Source organism: Cupressus sempervirens, chromosome 5 (genome assembly GCF_028749045.1).
Source record: "Cupressus sempervirens isolate cs-2001-9-10 chromosome 5, ASM2874904v1, whole genome shotgun sequence".
Lineage (NCBI taxonomy): Eukaryota > Viridiplantae > Streptophyta > Pinopsida > Cupressales > Cupressaceae > Cupressus > Cupressus sempervirens.
In genome coordinates this window covers 77,811,877-77,830,613 of record NC_143122.1, presented here as the reverse complement: position 1 = coordinate 77,830,613, position 18,737 = coordinate 77,811,877, and the positions used below count along the sequence as shown (strand labels likewise).

At 31.1% G+C, this 18,737-nt stretch overlaps 1 long non-coding RNA gene and 1 pseudogene across 1 annotated transcript in view; one reads left to right on the top strand and one right to left on the bottom strand.

Moving 5' to 3' along the window:
* The first annotated feature begins 3,790 nt into the window (after nt 1-3,790).
* Nucleotides 3,791-5,265, top strand: LOC149554634 (uncharacterized; annotated as a pseudogene).
* Nucleotides 5,266-15,529: 10,264 nt separating this feature from the next.
* The window catches only part of LOC149554633 (uncharacterized), a 56,271-nt gene continuing 53,063 nt past the window's right edge, over nt 15,530-18,737 (bottom strand). The window contains exon 2 of the long non-coding RNA XR_016365239.1: nt 15,530-15,919. This is a non-coding gene — a long non-coding RNA (uncharacterized LOC149554633). The remainder of the gene's footprint in view (nt 15,920-18,737) is intronic.

The following is an 18,737-nucleotide window of genomic DNA, read 5'->3' as shown; positions in this document are numbered from 1 at the left end:
TGTTTTTGTCGTGTGTGATGGGAAGTGATAAGAAAGATTGAACAAATGTTTCATTGATTGTACGTATGTTTTTCTAGAAATGTAGCAGCTCACTGATTTTGCATGCATGAGTGGGTGTGTCATTAATGGTGTGCAAGTATCGTCTAATTGATTTCTGTAGTGCAATTTGTGTTGAGGATTTTTTTGAGTCTTGTGGGGCTCTGATAAAGTCCTTTTGATCCCAGAGCCTTGGATATTACTACTGACATCTTTGTTATCGTTGTTTATATGTGATTGTTGTTTTCTATTTTCACATATTTTTGCTTTAAGAGATCGAAGTGACTATCTCATATTGGGATTATGTGGATTAGTAGTTTGTGGTGTTTGAGATAGCAATGATGTGGCAGTAATTGGTGAGAAAGTATATTTTCCCATACAGATGTCAATATTCTCTAGTTGTTCAACTTGTTGAACACCTTATAGAGTTTCATGTTCTTTTGGCATGTTTGATATTGACTCGACAGTGTTTGTACAATTGGTTTGTGTAATCATTTTGTATGTTGCTTTTGGAGAAATATCTGAGTATAGGTACTAGGTAGAAACTAATGTATGTGTACTGTATGCTATTATACTAGTTTGTATGGATTTGTGAAATACAAATATGACTTCTAGAATTGCTGAATTAAAAATTAAAATCAGTTTAATAGTCAGTAAAAGAAACTACAAATATGATATTGTATTCACAATATAGAGTATGCCTATAGATTGTGAGCAAATGGAAGCAAACAAAAATTTTAGAATGTACCTTCTTTTGATCCTATTGCACGATTTATTACTAACCTCTTATGTTACTGATGTAGGAGTTGAAGCAGTATGAAAGTGAAACCTAGAATCAATGACCTGGGAAAAAGTGGTGAATAGCAACTGTTTTAGTGCATCCTAAAGACATAATTTTAAAACAACTATTTTACATTAACAAAAAGCCAAATATAATCTTCCTATTAGTAAAGGAGGTTTTTATTTTTATTTTTAAAAAGAAGATTGCATAACCAATTGAATAATAACCAAAACATCTATCATTAAGGCAGTTTGATCTCTTGAAGTAGTTTTTGCTTGCAAGATTCCTACTTTCATACCTAGAGATGTTGATTCTTGCAAGACTCCTATTTTATGATTATAGACATTGATTTTATCCTACAACTATATCTAGGCTGGGAAATTGGAGTTTGGAGACCACTTTCCATCAGTACAACAAGCACCTATGCAAGATTGTGACAACATCACTAAACTAGGTATTACAAACTACAACAATAGGTCATCAGCAACAGGGTACACTATAGTTCCTATCAACAACCACACATAGTGAGTTAACTGTTACAAGAGTTAATGGTTTGAAGGGGTCCTCAATGCCTACTCTCAAATCCACTAGCATATGAAGCAACGCCAAGAAAAAGGAAAAGGTGGGTGAGCTATAGCAACACCTAAATCTGTAGTATAGGCATCCACAACTACTTCCAAGCCAACTACATTAGAATAACTTTAATCTAATAAGCCAAAAAAAAGCAAATCTGAAAACATCGAGGTTTAAGATCTTCCAGGCTCAGTGATCCCCCAACTAGTATAACAAAAATTGCTTTTTTCACATTCATCTAGCAATCAAGGCCTCAAACACAAAAAATAGTTTACAAAACCATGTACACCCTAAAGAACTATTTCCAGCTCTCATATGGCAATGCAAATATAGACTAGCCAAGTAATAGGTGAACGAAAACAATTCTTGTATTTGTACCAATTTATTTGATGAAATTAAAACTCATATGCAAGAAATGAAAACATTTATGGGCATCAAGATATCTAGCAAGCCTTCAGATTTAAGACCTGATTTATGAAATCCTATACCCACTTAAGAATTGCTTCATGCTCTCGCATTTCAATGAAAATTTGCTATCCAAACAAAAGGGCAAAATAATAAATAGTTGTTCCTGTACCAATCTTAGCAGAAAATTTGGACAACAAAATAATAGAGAATCCTATCGTTTTCACATCAGTGTACCTACCAAGGCTTCCAATCCAATCCCTAATTATCAAACCCTATAATTCAAAAATACTCACTGCTCTCACATTTCAAAATAAATTTATCATTACCCAGATGAAAGGGGTGAAATGAAAAGAGATGTCTTGTTTTAGTCCCTTTCGAGTCCCAAAATTTCCCATAAAATTGACGAAATGACAATCTAGAACTAAAATGATGGGAAATTAACATTACTAAAAACACAAATTTCATTGCTCGCAGCAATGGTGAAAGATGATCAAATTAGTTAGTATATATAATTGAAATAATTATTTTTACTATTTTGAAATTATATTTATATAATTTTTAAAACATATTATAATATTAAGTGGATAAGTAAATTTATCATTATATAAAAAAATTATATTTTAAAAAGTATATTAAAATTATGTTTATTTAAAAATTAAGTAATTTAGTATTTAATTAATTACTAATTTGTTTTACAATTCATAATAATTGAATGTTAAAGTTGAGTTATTAAAATTAAGTAATTTCGTAATATTTTTACAATTAATTAGTAATATTTTTACAATTAATTATTGAATGTTAAAATTGAGTTTAAAAAATGTCAATTTTTTCAATTAATAAAAACGGTTTATTCACCAACAAAATGTTAAATTGAGTTAAAATTATTGACTTTCCTCTTAAGCTAGGGGAGATGGTTTTTATGTATATTAGAAATGAAATTAGTTCAAGAGATTTCAAATTTTAAATATTTTATTAGTTTATAAATTAATTAGTTATCAATTTAAATGACTGTGGAATAATAGTTACAAGTTTTTAAAATAACTTAAATAAACATCTTTCTAGAGTTTTAAAAATATATAAAATTTTAAGATATTCAACTTTTCTTTACAATTTTTTTAATTTTTTTTCCTAATTTGATATATTTAGTTTACCTAATTGCAATTTAACACTAATTCAAAAAAAAAATTGAAAATTTCCAAATCTTTAAATTTGAATTACTTATATTATATCATTTCAATTTTTTTTTAAAATATTATATTTTAAGCTATTATGTTTAATAACCTAAATTTGACTTGTGATATTGCTTTTAGGATTAAACTGTGTCATTTTTTGAGTCAAACTCATTGACCCATGTTTCATGAGTAGTGATTCAACATGAATCCATCTCTCATGAGAATAAATGGAACACTTAGCACTCATTGGATCTAAATTTGACTTACAAATTCATTTTTAAAAAATTTAAAATTTATTTATTTTTTATATTCTTAAAAATAAATAGATTATTTATTTTAATCATATTTTAAAAACTACATATTAATTATTTCTGAATTGTAAATTTATTATTTATTAATAATACTTTTAATATGATAATTAATATAATTTTAACATTTATAAACACAAATTGTCTACGAATTATAATTTTTTCAATAAAGTTTATAAAAATTTTAATGATGTTTTAGATTGCAAGAAAACTAAAATAGTGTAACAAATTATTATTTTATTCTGCCCACTAGTAATTGCACCATTTAACCTGTCAAATCAAATATGGCAGAATAAAATTAAAAACAATTAACATTGCAGCATAGCACGTCAAGTCCTAGACCAAAAGTGTTAAATAGTCAAAGTTGACTTTTTTTCCAATAATGGTTTAGCCCGTGCCGAAGGAACTGACCAACGTGCAAATCGATACGTTTGACCGTTCGGATGGAAGCAAGCGACGTTGCTTGTCGGCTAAGTATTTTAATCCAAAAGAAGATGTTCTCCTTACATTCAAAAAGAGTGGTATGTACTTTGTCGATGCAATTCAGACTTGGCGGGTTTGAAGGGGCAAAAAAATATAGAGGAAATCCAAAGCAATGTTGGTAGGCGATGACAGAAGCGAGAGAGGCTTCTTGAAGATTACGCATTCTTACAGGAACATTGATTCCAACAGCTTCACGGGGGTTGTGTATATATACACAATTTAGGTATACACCTGACACGTACTCTCAAAGGAATTCTATAGCTGAAATGGGCACCTTTGTTGGCCATGTATTACCTGGCGCGGGATTCGTTCTTATCGGCCTCTGGCATCTCTTCAATACATTAAATAATTATGCCCAATCTCCATGGGACTTCCACACCAGGCCATAGTTTCCCGCTAGATTTAGAGGCAGACAATTAAAGCATTTGGAACTTCTCGCTATTTTAGCAGGGGCGTGTCTCTCCATTTCGGCGGAGCTTTTTATCTGCCCAGAACGACACCAGCCTCTTGCAGATGACTGGACTATTCCTCCCGAGCACCTCAACAACTTCGAGCACTCTTCTATTTCATTGTTTTTCCTCATCTATGCCGCCGTGGCGATCTACGTGGAGAGGCACGACATCCACGTGCCACACGGGCTGCTCCACGTGGTTGCCGCGCTGGCGTTCAGCCAGGAGTTATTGCTGTTTCATCTGCACTCGGCTGATCACATGGGGGCTGAGGGGCAATACCACTGGCTGCTGCAGCTCATTGTTCTTGTCAGCCTCTCTTCCACTATTTTGGAGGTTCCTTTTCCAAAGAGCTTTTTGGTGGCCATGGTGAGGTCAATGTCTATTTTATTTCAGGGGATATGGTTTGTACACATGGGATTCATGCTGTGGATTCCTATGTTTGTTCCAAAAGGGTGTAAAATGAATCCAGAGCACGGTCACATGGTGGTGAGGTGCGGTGACCCGGGGGCTAACACGAGGGCTAAAGCTCTAGCGAATCTGCAGTTCAATTGGTACTTGGCCTCTTTAATTATATTCACTGTAATAGTGTATGTTAAAATGATGAAACATTATGGCGGCTACGAAAAATTAGTGGAGAAGAAGAGTGATGTAAAGGAGGGGAGGCGTGGAGAAGGAGAGTATGGATCAGAGAGCTCAATGGACGTGGACTTGGAAAGTATGGAGCCTCTAAATTTAGATAGATGAAAACCACAAATGTCTTCTTCTGAATTCATTTGTTTTGGGTGGGATATTGGGATTTTACTTTTTCACCTATAAATTTGTGTTTTGCTCTTCACTGCAGCCAAATTTTGCAGTGGATTGTCTTTCCACAAGATGAGGGACACTAAAATTGGGGGATATGGAGAACCGATTTCTGGTATTTATCCCATGTAAAGTTTACAGTTTGTTTTAGAAGCCATTCGAGAAAATATGCTGTTGTAATTTATGAAGACATTTGACAGTGATTAGTATTTGCTGTAAGTTAGTAATATTATTGGAGTGATTTTTCTTAATTGCAATGCTTTTATTTCAATTAATAACTAGCTTATATATACCTCCATATATATTATGTCGAGAGTAATCACAGTTGGGATTATGAAAATGAAAATAGGCGCCTCGAGAACGATTACTCTAGGTGTAATATATATAGAGGTATATATAAGCTAGTGGCAATCGCGGCGCAACATGAAAAGTATTTTTTAAATTTGTTCTATTTTTTTAAGGTTCGTGCTGAATTATTTATTTCTTTTTAAATACAATTGTATAAACTTACTATAAAAATGTAATAGTGTAAACTTACTATAAAATCATTCTTGAATATTTTATTTTTTAATTCTATATATGGTGTTTATTTGTATCACTTTAATTTAGTTTTATTTTAAGCAATTGTTATGTAAAATGTTATATTGAAGAGTAGAGTTATAGTTAGGGTTAGGGTTAGTGTTAGGTTGGGGCTATTGTTAGGGTTTGAGTTATGGATAGGGTTAGAGTTACAGTCAGGAATAGAGTTGCAATTAGAGTCAGGATTAACATTAGGGTTAGGGCTAGGGTTATTTTTAGGATTACGAATCTTGTTAGGGTTATAGTTAGGGTTAGGTTTAGAATTACAGTTAGAGTTAATGTTAGAATTAGGGTTACAAATATAGTTAGGGCTAGAATTAGAGTTAGGGTTAGGGTTAAGGTAAGGGCGAGGGTAAGAATAAGGGTTTAGGTTTAAAATATAGTTAGGGTTAGGATTAGAATTAGAGTTAGGGTTTGAGTTAGAGGTAGAGTTAGAATTGGAGCTCAAATAAGGGCTAGAGTTAGAGTTGAAATTAGGGTTATAAATAGGGTTAAAATTAGGATTAGGGTTAGGGTTAAAATTAGATTTATGATTAAAGTTAGAGAAATGGGTAGAGAAAGGGTTAGTTTTAGGGTGATGGTTAAGGTTAGGTTTATATTTAGAGTTAGGGTTGTATATAGAGTTACATCAGGGTTAAGGTTAGGGTTAGGGTTAGGGCTATGGTTTTCGTCTAGATTAAAGTAAGGGTTAAGGTTAGAGTTAGAGTTTTCATTCAGGGTTAAGGTTAGAGTTAGGGTTAGGTTATGGTTTTAGTGAAGGTTAAACCAAGGATTAGGGTCAGGATTAGAGTCTAATTATGGGAGAGTTAGATTTACAGTTAGGGTTATATTTAGGGTTAGAGTTAGGGGTAGGATTATGGTTTTAAAAAAAGTAATTTTCTTTTTGGCATATTGTAATGTAAAATGTTATAGTCAAACATAGATATTTGGTTAGGGACAAAGTTACCATTATAGTTAATGTTAACCTTAGGGATAGAATAAGGGTTAGGGTTAGCATTAGGGTTAGGGCTGGAGTTAGGGTTAGGGTTTGAGTTATGGTTAAGGTTAGGGTTAGAGTTACGGTTATGGTTATTGTTAGAGTTATGGTTAAGGTTTGGGTTAGAGTTATGTTTATGGTTAAGGTTAGGGTTAGTGTTATGGTTATGGTTAAGGTTCGGATTAGAGTTATGTTTATGGTTAAGGTTAGGGTTAGAGTTATGGTCATAGTTAAGATTAGGGTTAGAGTTATGGTTATGGTTAGGGTTAGTGTTATAGTAAGGCTAGGGTTAGGGTTTGAGTCAAGGTTAAGGTTAGAGTCAAGGTTAGGGTTTGAGTCAAGATTAAAGTAAGGGTTAGGGTTAGGGTTAGAGTCCAATTATGGTAGAGTTAGATTTAGGGTTAGAGTTATGCTCATGGTTAAGGTTAGGGTTAGAGTTATGGTCAGGGTTAGGGTTATTATAGGGCTTGAGTTAGGGTTATTATAGGGATAGGGTTAGGGTATGAGTCAATGTTAAGGTTAGATTTAGGATTAGGGTTAGGGTTTTAGTTAGGATTACAGTTAGGGTTAGAGTCTAGTTATGGTAGAGTTAGATTTAGGGTTAGAGTTAGGGATAGAGTTATGTTTATGGTTAAGTTTAGGGTTAGAGTTATGCTCATGGTTAAGGTTAGGGTTTGACTTATGGTTATGGTTAGGGTTAGGGTTATAGTAGGGCCAGGGTTAGGGTTAGGGCTTAAGTAAGAGTTAAGGTTCTAGAGTTATAGTTAGGTAAAAGTTTTGAGCCAAGATTAAAGTTAGGGTTAGGGTTATGGTTAGAGTCCAATTATGGTAGAGTTAGATTTAGGGTTAGAGTTAGGGAAAAATTAATTTTTATGGTTAAGGTTAGTGTTAAGGCTAGGGTTAGGGTTAGAGTTAGAGTTAAGGTTAGGGTTAAGGTTAGAATTAAGGTTAGGGTTAGTGTTAGGGTTAGGGTTAGGGTTAGGGTTAGAGTTAGGGTTAGTATTAGGATGAAAATCAGGGTAAGAGATAGGGTTTGAATTAGAGTTAGGGTTCTTGTTAGGGTTAGGTTTACAATTAGAGCTAGAGTTATGGTCAAGGTTAGAGTTACAGTCAGGGTTAGAGTTAGAGTTAGGGTTAGGGTTAGGTTTAAAATTAGAGTTAGAGTTAGGATTAGGGTTAGGGTTAGAATTAGGGTTTAAAATATAGTTAGGATTAGAGATAGAGTTAGGGTAAGGGTAAGGGTAAGAATTAGGGTTACAAATATAGTTAGGGTTAATCTTAGGGTTAGAATAAGAGTTAGGGTTAGGGTTAGAGATAGAGTTAGAATAAGGGTTAGAATAAGGGTTCGAGTTAGAGTTAGAGTTAGAGTTAGGGTTATATTTAGGTTAGAATTAAGGTTAGGATTAGAATTAGTGTTAGAGTTAGGGTTATGGTTAGTGTTAAGGTTATGGTTACGGTTAGCATTAGGGTTAGGGTTAGGGTTAGTGTTAGGGTTATGGTTAGGATTAGCATTAGGGTTAGGGTTACAATTAGAGTAAGAGTTAAAATTAGAGGTAGTGTTAGTATAAGAGTTAGACTTAGAATTAGAGTTAGAGTTAGGGTTCAAGTTAGAGTTAGAGATAGAGTTGTGATTAGGGTTGGATTAGGGTTAGGGTTAAAGTTACCTTATTAGATTTAGGGTTAGGGTAAGAGTTAGGGCTAGGATTAGGATTAGAATTAGGGTTAGTGTTAGAGTTAGAGTTATATATAGTATTAGGGTTAGGATTAGGGGTAGATTTATAGTCAAAGTTAGGGTTAGGGTTAATATTGGGGTTAGGGTTACAAAAAGATCTAGAGTTAGAGTTAGGGTTAGAATTAGGGGTAGGGTTAGAATTAGGGATAAAGTTAGAGTTAGAGTTAGGGTTAGAGTTAGAGTTAGATTTAGGGTAAGAATCAGAGTTAGAATTAGGGTTAGGTTTAGAATTAGCATTAGTGTTAGAGCTAGGGTTAGAATTAGGGTTAGGGTTAGGGTTAGGTTAAGAATTAGAGTTAGAGTTATAGTTAGGGTTAGAGTTAGGAACATAGTTATAGTTAGGGTTATATAGGTTTGGATTAGGATTAGGGGTAGAATTAGAGTTAGAATTAGAGTTAGAGTTAGAATTAGGGTTAGGGTTAGAATTAGGGTTACAAATATAATTAGGGTTACAGATTGAGTTAGAGCTAGAGTTAGGGTAAGGGTAACAATTAGGGTTAGGGCTAGAATTAGGGCTACAAATAAAGTTAGGGTTAGAATTAGGGTTAGGGTTAGGGTTAGATTTAGAGGTAGAATTTGAGCTAGAGTTAGAGTTAGAATTAGAATTAGAGCAAGAGTTGGAGTTAGAGGTAGGGTTAGAATTAGGGCTAGGATTATGGTTAGCATAAGGGTTATGGTTAGAGTTAGTGTTAGCATTAGGGTTAGGGTTATAATTAGTGTTAGTTTTAGAGTTAGTGTTAGTGTTAGGATTAGAATTGGGGCTAGAATTGAGGCTAGGGTTAGGGTTAGGGTTAGAGTTAGGGTTAGAATTAGAGTTAGAGTCAGGGATCAAGTTAGAGTTAAAGTTGGAGATAGAGTTGGGGTTAGGGTCAGATTTAGGGTTAGGGCTGGAGTTAGGGTTAGATTAAGGGTTAGATTTAGGTTTAGAGTTAAAGTTAGGGTTAGAATTAGGATTGGGTTTATGATTATAATTAGGGTTAGGATTAGAGTTAGAGTTACATATAGTGTTAGGGTTAAGATTAGCATTATATATAGTGTTAGGATTAGGATTATGGGTAGGATTAGGGTTAGAGTTAGTGTTAGAGTTAGGGTTAGTGTTAGGGTTATAATTAGAGTTAGAGTTATAATTATAGTGAGGGTTAGAGTTAGAGTTAGAGTTAGAGTTAGGGTTAGAATTAGGGGTAGGGTTAGGGTTAGGGTTAGAGATAGAGTTGGAGTTAGAGTTAGGGTTAGAGTTAGAATATGGGTTAAAATTAGGGTTAGATTTAGGGTTAGAATTAGCATTAGAGTCAGAATTAGAGTTAGGATTAGAGTTATAGTAAGGCTTAGGGTTAGGGCTAGAATTAGGGTTAGGGTTAGAATTAGCATTAGATTTAGGATTATAAAGGGTTAAGGTTAGGGATAGGGGGAGAATTAAAGTTAGAGATAGAGCTATAGTTAGAGTTAGGGTTAGGGTTAAAATTAGAATTATCTAGTTAGAGTTAGAGTTAGGGTTTGTGTTATTATTGTGATTAAGATAATTTTTGGGTTACTAATCATATTATAGCTGATGCTAGTGCTATTATTACACTTTACCTTGGTGTTAGGATAACTGATAGGTTAAATTTTAATTTGGGTTAGTTCTATTATAGTGCCCATGATTAGTGCTATTGTGATACAAGTTATTAACCTTTTTAATAATATAATCCCTCCCCCCTCTCTCTCTAACTACACCCATTAATATATCCCCCCACTATCTAAATATACCCTCTCTCTCTCTCTCTCTCTCTCTCTGCCTGCTCTCTAGATACACCTCATAATCTCTTTTTCTCTCTCTACATAAAACATGCCTCTATAAGAAACATAATATGAGCTCATTCTTGTCTACAGATATGCTCTCTCTCTCTCTCTCTCTCTCTCTCTCTCTCTCTCTCTCTCTGTGGGTGTGTGTATATACATATTATCACTTATAAAAAAATATAATATTATTTCTAGATACTTGTACATATAGGGTTAGGCTAAGGTATATAATTTACTAAATGATTAGTACAATCATATATAGAGTAAGAATTAAAGTTAGGATCCAAGGTTTACAATTTCATTTATATGACACTCAGTGTTATGGTTAGGGTTAATAAGTGGTTAAATGTTACACTAAAATAAGGGACAGGGTTAAGAGAAGTATGAGATTTAGGTGTAGTGTTGGAGTACAACTATGGTCAAATTTGGGATATATGTTATACAAATGACTCAAATAGTGGAAAAATTAATTCATGAAAGGGAAGTTATAAGTCCCAAGACAGCAATTCAAATGATGTTAAAAGTGTGAAAGAATATATAAGAGTCAATTTTATGAAAATCATTTCTCCATGATGATGTGAGAACATTATATATTGTTGAATTTTTAATAATGCTAATGTAATTTTTTTTTGCAATGATTAAGAATTGTAATCAATAAATCTCCCTATCATTAAGGAATCTATTTAGACTTATGATTTTTTTTCTTAATTAATATATTTAGTAGCCACATCCATTGAAGAAATTTCTCGTACAATAATAAATTTATTTTGTCTTGTTCTCTTCTCCATGAAAGTTACATTGAACAATGGGGAAATAAAATTGCCAATACAACTAATTAGAAGTAAAAATTTGAAACCGGAGACAAGAATGAACTATATACAAAAAATATATCTGTGATGGTGTAAATACATATCACATTCTTCAATGATTAGGATTCTTTTGAGACCTTTATTTGAACAATGATTGTGAAATACTTCTTTCATCATTGAGGGAAACCCATCCACTTTTGTAGATGTGTCACACAGAAATTTTTATGCATCTTCCATATGCATTTCTTCCATTTCCTCAACATAGTTAATTGGAAATATTGCTTCTTTACAACTTTAATTATAGTTGTGTGCGCCTCTTTAATTATTTGTAGGCATTTGTCAAACTCAATCTCGAAGAAATCATCTGAGATAATTGAAGTAGTTAGGCTCTAGTATCCAATAATGTTTGATTCTCTATTTGAGGTATCCATAACTCAAATAGTAACCTGCAAACTTATAAACAAAAATCAACATATGGAAATAATCATAATGAAAAAGTATTAATAGTTAACATAAATTCTTTCAAACGAATAACGTTAAAAATAACATAAATAAAAATCAAAACTATTTCAAATGAAATAGTTAGATTGTAATGTTTGAAATATGGTGGCATTGTCTTCCACTTTTCAAACATTACAAACATAAATATTAATAAAAATCTATATATAATATGAAAAATATTTAAATAAAACACATATATAATTTAATTAAATAATGACAATATAAACTAAATATATGATTCGTTTATTTTAAATTAATCACTAACTTTAATAAAATACAAATTTTATTGATAAGGTGACCTTCTTGTCCACATCAACGATTAAATTTAATTATGAAACATTAAAAATATAAATATTTTGAAACATGCAAATATAAAACTATTATGAAACATACAAATCTAAAACATGGAAACCAAAAGTATTTTGAAATATGCAAATCTAAAACTAATGTAAAACATGAAAATGTAAAACTAAATTGAAACATGCACATTAAAAATCTGCAAAAGAAATGTATTATCAAGTATCTAAATCAAATAGTTTTTGAATCCTAAATCTAAATCAAACATACAAGGCTAAACTATATGAAACTTTAATCTACTCCTGTTCAAAAACTCTAATTGCTCCAATAATCTCCATCTCTTCCTCCCTGCAAAAATACAAAATGAAAATGAAATGAGGAGCCTTTGTTTCATAATTTATGAGAGAACCCTCAGATCCCCCAATAGATGTCTTTTGACATTCCATGAATTTGTTTCAAATTCTTCCACTCACAAAAAAAAAGCATGAATGTGCATGCAAAAATATATTTAACAAAAAGAAAATGTTTTATATTTAAAATTTTAATTAAGTTATTTTAGCCCTATTTTCTTGGATTCTATTTTTTTGGCCTTATTTTTTTAGGTCCTATTATTTCGGCATCCATTTGGCTTAATATTATTTTGGCTAGCTATTATTTCAAAAAAATTATTTTATTTTATAATTCAATAATGATAAAATATATACTAAATATATGATTTATCTATTTAAATAAATCATTACCTTTAATAAAATATAAATTGTATTGATATGGTGGCATTCTCATCTAGATTAATGATAAAATTATGCTTTGAAACATGAAAATATAAATACTTAAAAACATGCAAATGTAAAACTATTGTGAAACATATAAATCTAAAACATGCAAACCAAAACTATTGAAATATGAAAATCTAAAACTAATATGAAACATGCAAATATAAAACTAATTTGAAACATGCACTTTTAAAATATATAAATGAAAAGTATTATAAAATATACAAATCAAATAGATTTTGAATACAAATCTAAATCTAAATCAAACATGCAAGACTAAACTATTAAATGCAAGTCTAAATAGTTATGAATAGAATTCTAAATCTAAATGAAATTAATTAAAATTGAAATCTAAATCAAAGTAGAATATTATAACTAATTTTGAATTTCAGTTTACATCTACATCTAAATCGAAATGAAAATGTAAATAAAAAATAGAAATCTCACCTGCAAAAATGTTACTCCAAAACTTCAATCTACTCCTATTCAAAAACTCCAATCTAATCCTCCAATAACCTCCACCTCTTCCTTCCTGCAAAAACATAAAATGAAAATGAAATGAGAAGCCTTAGTTTTATAACTTTTGAGAGGCTCCTCATATCCCCCAACAGACGTCTCTTCACATTCCACTAATTTGTTTCAAATTCCCCTACTCCCCACAAAAAAAGCATGAATGTGCATGCAAAATTATATTTAACAAAAAAAAAAATCATATTGAAATTATTTCGCCCTTATTTTTTGGTCCCTATTTTTTCAGGCCCTACTTTTTCGGGCCCTATTATTTCGGGCCTATTATTTCGGCCAGCTATTATTTCAAAAATTCTTTTTTAATATTTAATTTGGAAGTTTGTAACTGCTCCTAATTCTTTTTTTATTTATGGAGAATCTTTTTTGGCATATTCTTGTGCTGGGTATTTGTGCTGTGATTGTATAGAACGCCTCTCAGCGTAAAAATTACAAAATTGTTATTTTTAAAGTTTTTTAAAAAAATGTTGAATCGCATTTTGTAAGTTGTACTTAATAATTAAATATAAATTTTAAATATATGAATCATTTGAGGTCTTATATGTAGATTGTAGCTTTGTGAAATATTATGTTTTATAAACTATATTTTAACTCACTCCATCGTGAAACAATTCACAATTATATTTCAAAGGAACAAAAATTATATATTTATATTTATCTAATTATTGAATTCAATTATATATATATACAAAATTGAGAATTTTAAAATTATATTTATAAATGTTTGAATTGACAAATATATTGTGGAAATTTCATTCATCCACTACTAATATCAAATTTATTAAATAATTTTAAAACTAAATTGCACATGTTATTTTTTTAATACTATATACTATAGTACTATTATAATTAATATTATAATGACTATAAACTAAAAAATATTTGAATTTTTTTATAAAGTGAAACAATAAAATCATTATTTTACTTATATCATATATATTAATCTATGAAACTTATGTGAGATAAATTTGTTACTTATATAAGTAAACACTAACAATTTTAATATATATAATTAAACTTACTATCAAAATTAAAACTAATACTACTTAAAAGGCTAGTAATAAGCCACTAAGTGGCACTTGTTTAAGATGCAAGTATAGATATGAATTACATTTTTTCTTTATATTGGTAAATGGTGGGGTCAAGATTTTATTATTAGTTAATAAAATTTATACAAGATTCCTTTTGTTTAGTGTCCATTTCAAGTGGGCACTGATAGAAAAGAATGGAGTGAATAGAAACCTTCAATCTTAACCGGGGACTTACGTCCGCTAAATATACAAAAAATATATAAAGGTGTTCCCATATTTATGTAGAAATGGTGAGATTATGAGGATTGTTCCTCATTTACAAAATTTAGATTATTTTTATTTATCTATGTAGTTTCACTTTCACTAGGTATTCTTCTTGCTACTTTGCTTCATTTATCCTGCGCACACTCCCTCTATGACCAAAATCATTGTTAGTAATAATCAGTGAATATTTTATCTAAATTGAGAATAAATATTTATCTTAACGATTCATGTGTATTATTAGGATGTTAAAAGGAAATCAACATTTCTATTGTTTCTAAGGGGATGCTCCTTATGATCTCTATCAAGATGACAAAGTGTTTTAAACTTTACTTTTTCCTCTTAATTGAGTTGTTTAAGTCACACTATAATTAATAGACCCATTATTATTATTATGAGAATATGTACTACCCTTACTAATTAGTTCTCTTAATTTGAAATTCTCATGAATATTATTGTAATTGATTTCTACTTTACGATGATGAATTTAGTTGGTCACTACAATTAAGAAAATTAGTATCTTGGTGTTTTTCATCTATCTAATCAGTTACTTTATATCCAACCTAGTTGTAATTATATTATTCATTTTTATACCTTTATTATTATATCAAATTTGACTAGTTTTACAATCTAATGACTATAGATTATGAATTAAAACTATATAAGATCTAGATATGGAATCTAAGATCAGTTTGTCAGCTAGATAAGCTAAGTGAAAGGTCCTCTCCGTCTACACCTTTGTTTAGAAGGTTATCAGTGTCTTTATTTCCTTCTTGGTATAGATGTTTTATGTTTATTTCTTCAAATTTATCAACTGTGACTGATAAATATTCAAGTTTAGAGTTCACAATCCAATTAGAAGTTTTCCTTTTCTTTAATGCATTTAAGATAATTTGTGGTCACCTTCTATAACAAGTTTATTAATGTGCAATTCTTTGTTGATATTCAAACCTTCAATTAGAGCCTCTATCTCCACTAGATTAGTAGAAATTACCCATAGAGGCTTAACACATTTGATTAAACAAGAACCTTTATCACAATAAAATGAACTACATATATTAATTTTTAGATTACAACTAAGATATAAATATTTATGCTTAATATAAATATAAATATTCAACTTGTATTATTATTAATAAATATAAAAATATTTATAACATTTAATATTTTACTTAAAACATTGTTAAATTATATTAATTTAAAAATTATAACTTAAAAAACTATTTTTTTTGTAATGTTATATATAAGGGGATTGCCAGGAAAAGAAAAAAAATCCCATTACATCAAAATGTACAAAAAAGAAGGCCCATCCTCACAACAAAAGTATCATGATATCCACAAATCATAGAGTCCTATGCATAGACACAAAAGAGAGATCTAAGAGACTAATGTAGGAAATCATTATGGGTGTCAACCCAGGCAGTCCACTCCATAGCTCCCTCCATCCACACACTGTTTTTATTCTCAAGTATGTGTGCTAGCATGAGGATTCAATCCTTTTTGGAGTTTTTATTTCTCTTAACCTCCTAGTTAAGCTTCTTGACAGTCTTGAACATCTATAGGTTATCCATATTCTTCCTCAAATTTCAAAGACCAAGAAACTTTTTAGCTTTTCCTTGTCAATTAGCATTACGGTATGAACCTGCAAGAAGATTTTAAAATAAGTGAGTTTTCAAAAAAAACTTAGTAAGAACTTTGGTGTTATTTTGATACCTTTCCTTGTTTCTACATTTCCAAATCTTTCATAAGATATTAGAAGAGAGAATGTTCCAAAAAATATTAGTATCTTTTTTTAGCTCATCAATATGCCCAGTAATAATTTCAAGAATATTAACAGTCATAGGATAAGAGATACCAAACATATGCCAAATTTCTTTAGCAAAAATATAGTCAAAGAGAATGTGTCTTCCAGTTTTAGGTAGTCTACATAAGTTACAGTAATAAGCAACAAAGTTTTCTTTTCTAATTGGGAGTCTGTCAAGAAACAACAACAATTTAAAGCATTTTTTTTAGGTTCAATAGAGCCTTTCCACAATATACTAAAATAATTCTTCCAAGAGAAAATGTCCAGAGAGGAGTACCAAACAAAATTGGCATGGTCAATAATGGCATCATTATATCAAATCACTTTATATATGTTTTTAGCTTTGGTTTTGGATAAAATGGTCCCATCAAGTCATTACAATTTAAGTGTCTATGAGAGTCCACATGATAGATAGTGGGTAAGTCATTGGTAGCTTTAAGAATCATATTATAAGTTTTTTTTGGGAGGTTGGGATATCAAAATTGCTTCTAAGTTCATTCCAACTTATTAATCTATCATGCTCAAAGATGTCAGCCAACTGAGAGATGCCCAAATTGGACCAGTATCTAGTAGAGCAACCTTGGGAGAGGGCGAGAGGTTTGGTAGCTAAGTGCAAGTTCCACCAAATGGATCTTTCACCATTAAGTTGATTATCATCATGGAAGTCCTTGTTAATAATTTATATTTCTTGACATAATTTATTAGAGAGCATAAACTTGATATAATGGTGATCCAGGAAACAAAAATGGACATAGGTAAAGCAGAGGATTTGAAATCATTCAAAAACTATTGTCTAATGGCTAGTAGTGCTAAAGGAGCATCACGTGGTACTTTGATAATGTGGATGAATTCTATGTTTTCTGGTACCCTAATGGATGCCAATAAGCACTTCATTGCCATTAAGATCCATACTTTATCTCTAGATAAAAATTGGTATGTAGTTAATGTGTACGCTCCTAATAACAAAAATTCTAGAAAAATGTTATGAGACTTTCTTTCTAAGCTTAAGAGCTTATATTATAATGGAAAATAGTTATTTCTAGGGGATTTTAACGTTCCTCTCTATGAACATGAAAAAAAGGGGGAAATTTGAGTTAATTGGAAGGAAAGCTGGATCTTATGGATTTTATTAATAAAGAAGGTTTGATGGATTTGGATAAGGGATTGAATTTACCTAGAGTATTAAAAGAGTGAGAAATGAGTGTATTCAAGCTCGCTTGGGATAGAGTTCTAATTTCTCTAGATTGGACCAAAGATTTTGTTTGTACTCTTAATGCAATATAGAAGATTGCTTCTGACCATTTTCCTCTCTTTTTCAAGGATGAAGCTATTCAAGGAAGGAAGAATTTCCCATTCAGATTTGAGAAAATGTGGATGCAACACCCTAATTTTGAGGTTTTGTTGGCAAAATGGTGGAATATTAATATTGAAGGTACAACTCAATTTTGAGTTGCTTCAAAACTTAAGAATGTTAAAAGAAGAGTTAGAGAATGGAATAAGAAGTCTTTTGGGAATATATTTGAGAATAAATCAAATCTGAAGGATAATCTAAAAACCATCCAAGATCAAATTCAACAAGAAGTTTATTCAAGGGAGTTGGTTAAAGAAGAGAATGAGAAGCTGGTTGAATACCATGATACCATTTCTAAAGAGGAAATGTTTTGGAGGCAGAGATTTAGATCCATTCGGTTGGAAGAAGGAGATAGAAACACCAAGTTTTTTTGTCTTACTACTATGAACCATAGAACTAAGAACCTAATTTCAGGCCTTTCAAATGGGAGAGAGAAAATTACTAATGAAATTGAGATTTCTAATGAAATGTTATCCTACTTTTCTTCTCTTCTGACTTCTAACCGAAATGTGGATGGTAGTAGGCTGCATGAGCTTCTTGAAGTTATTCCTCATGTGGTCTCTAGTGAGTAGAACAAAATGTTGATAGCTATTCCCAAAAGAGAGGAAATTTATAAAGTAGTTTGTTCTTTTGAAGGAGATGAATCCTCAGGACCGAATGCGTTTCCTATGTTCTTCTTTCAAAAAGAGTGAAAGTTAGTAGGTAAAGATTTTTGTGATGCAATTAAAGAATTTTTTGGAGCTAAATGAATGCTTAAGGAGGTTAATTCTACTTTTCTTTGTCTCGTACCAAAGAAGCATGGAGCTAGTTCCTCTGATCAGTTTAGGCCTATTAGTCTCTGTAAGTCGATTTACAAAATCATTTCTAAAGTTTTAACTTTGAGGTTATTGGGTATTCTTCCAAACCTTATCTCTGAAGGAAAGAATGCTTTTATTCATGGAAGGAAAATCTTGAACTCAATCATTTCAGTCCATGAAAACATCCATTCTTTATCTCTATCCAACAACCAAGGTTTTATTATGAAAGTGGACATTGTTAAAGCATAGGATAGAGTTAAATGGAGTTTTCTTCAAAAGGTCTTATGTTCTTTTGGATTTAATGATTATGTTATTAAGCTAATTTTTTAGCCTGTATCTACCTCTTCTTTAGCAGTTTTAGTCAATGGGAGTTCTTATGATTTTTTTGCGCCTTCTAGGGGTCTGAGGTAGGGTGATCCTATTTCTCCTATCCTCTTTACTATTATGGCTGATAGTTTGGGTAGGTATATTGGGAAGATGATTTTGAGAGGGGAAAATCAAGGGGTGA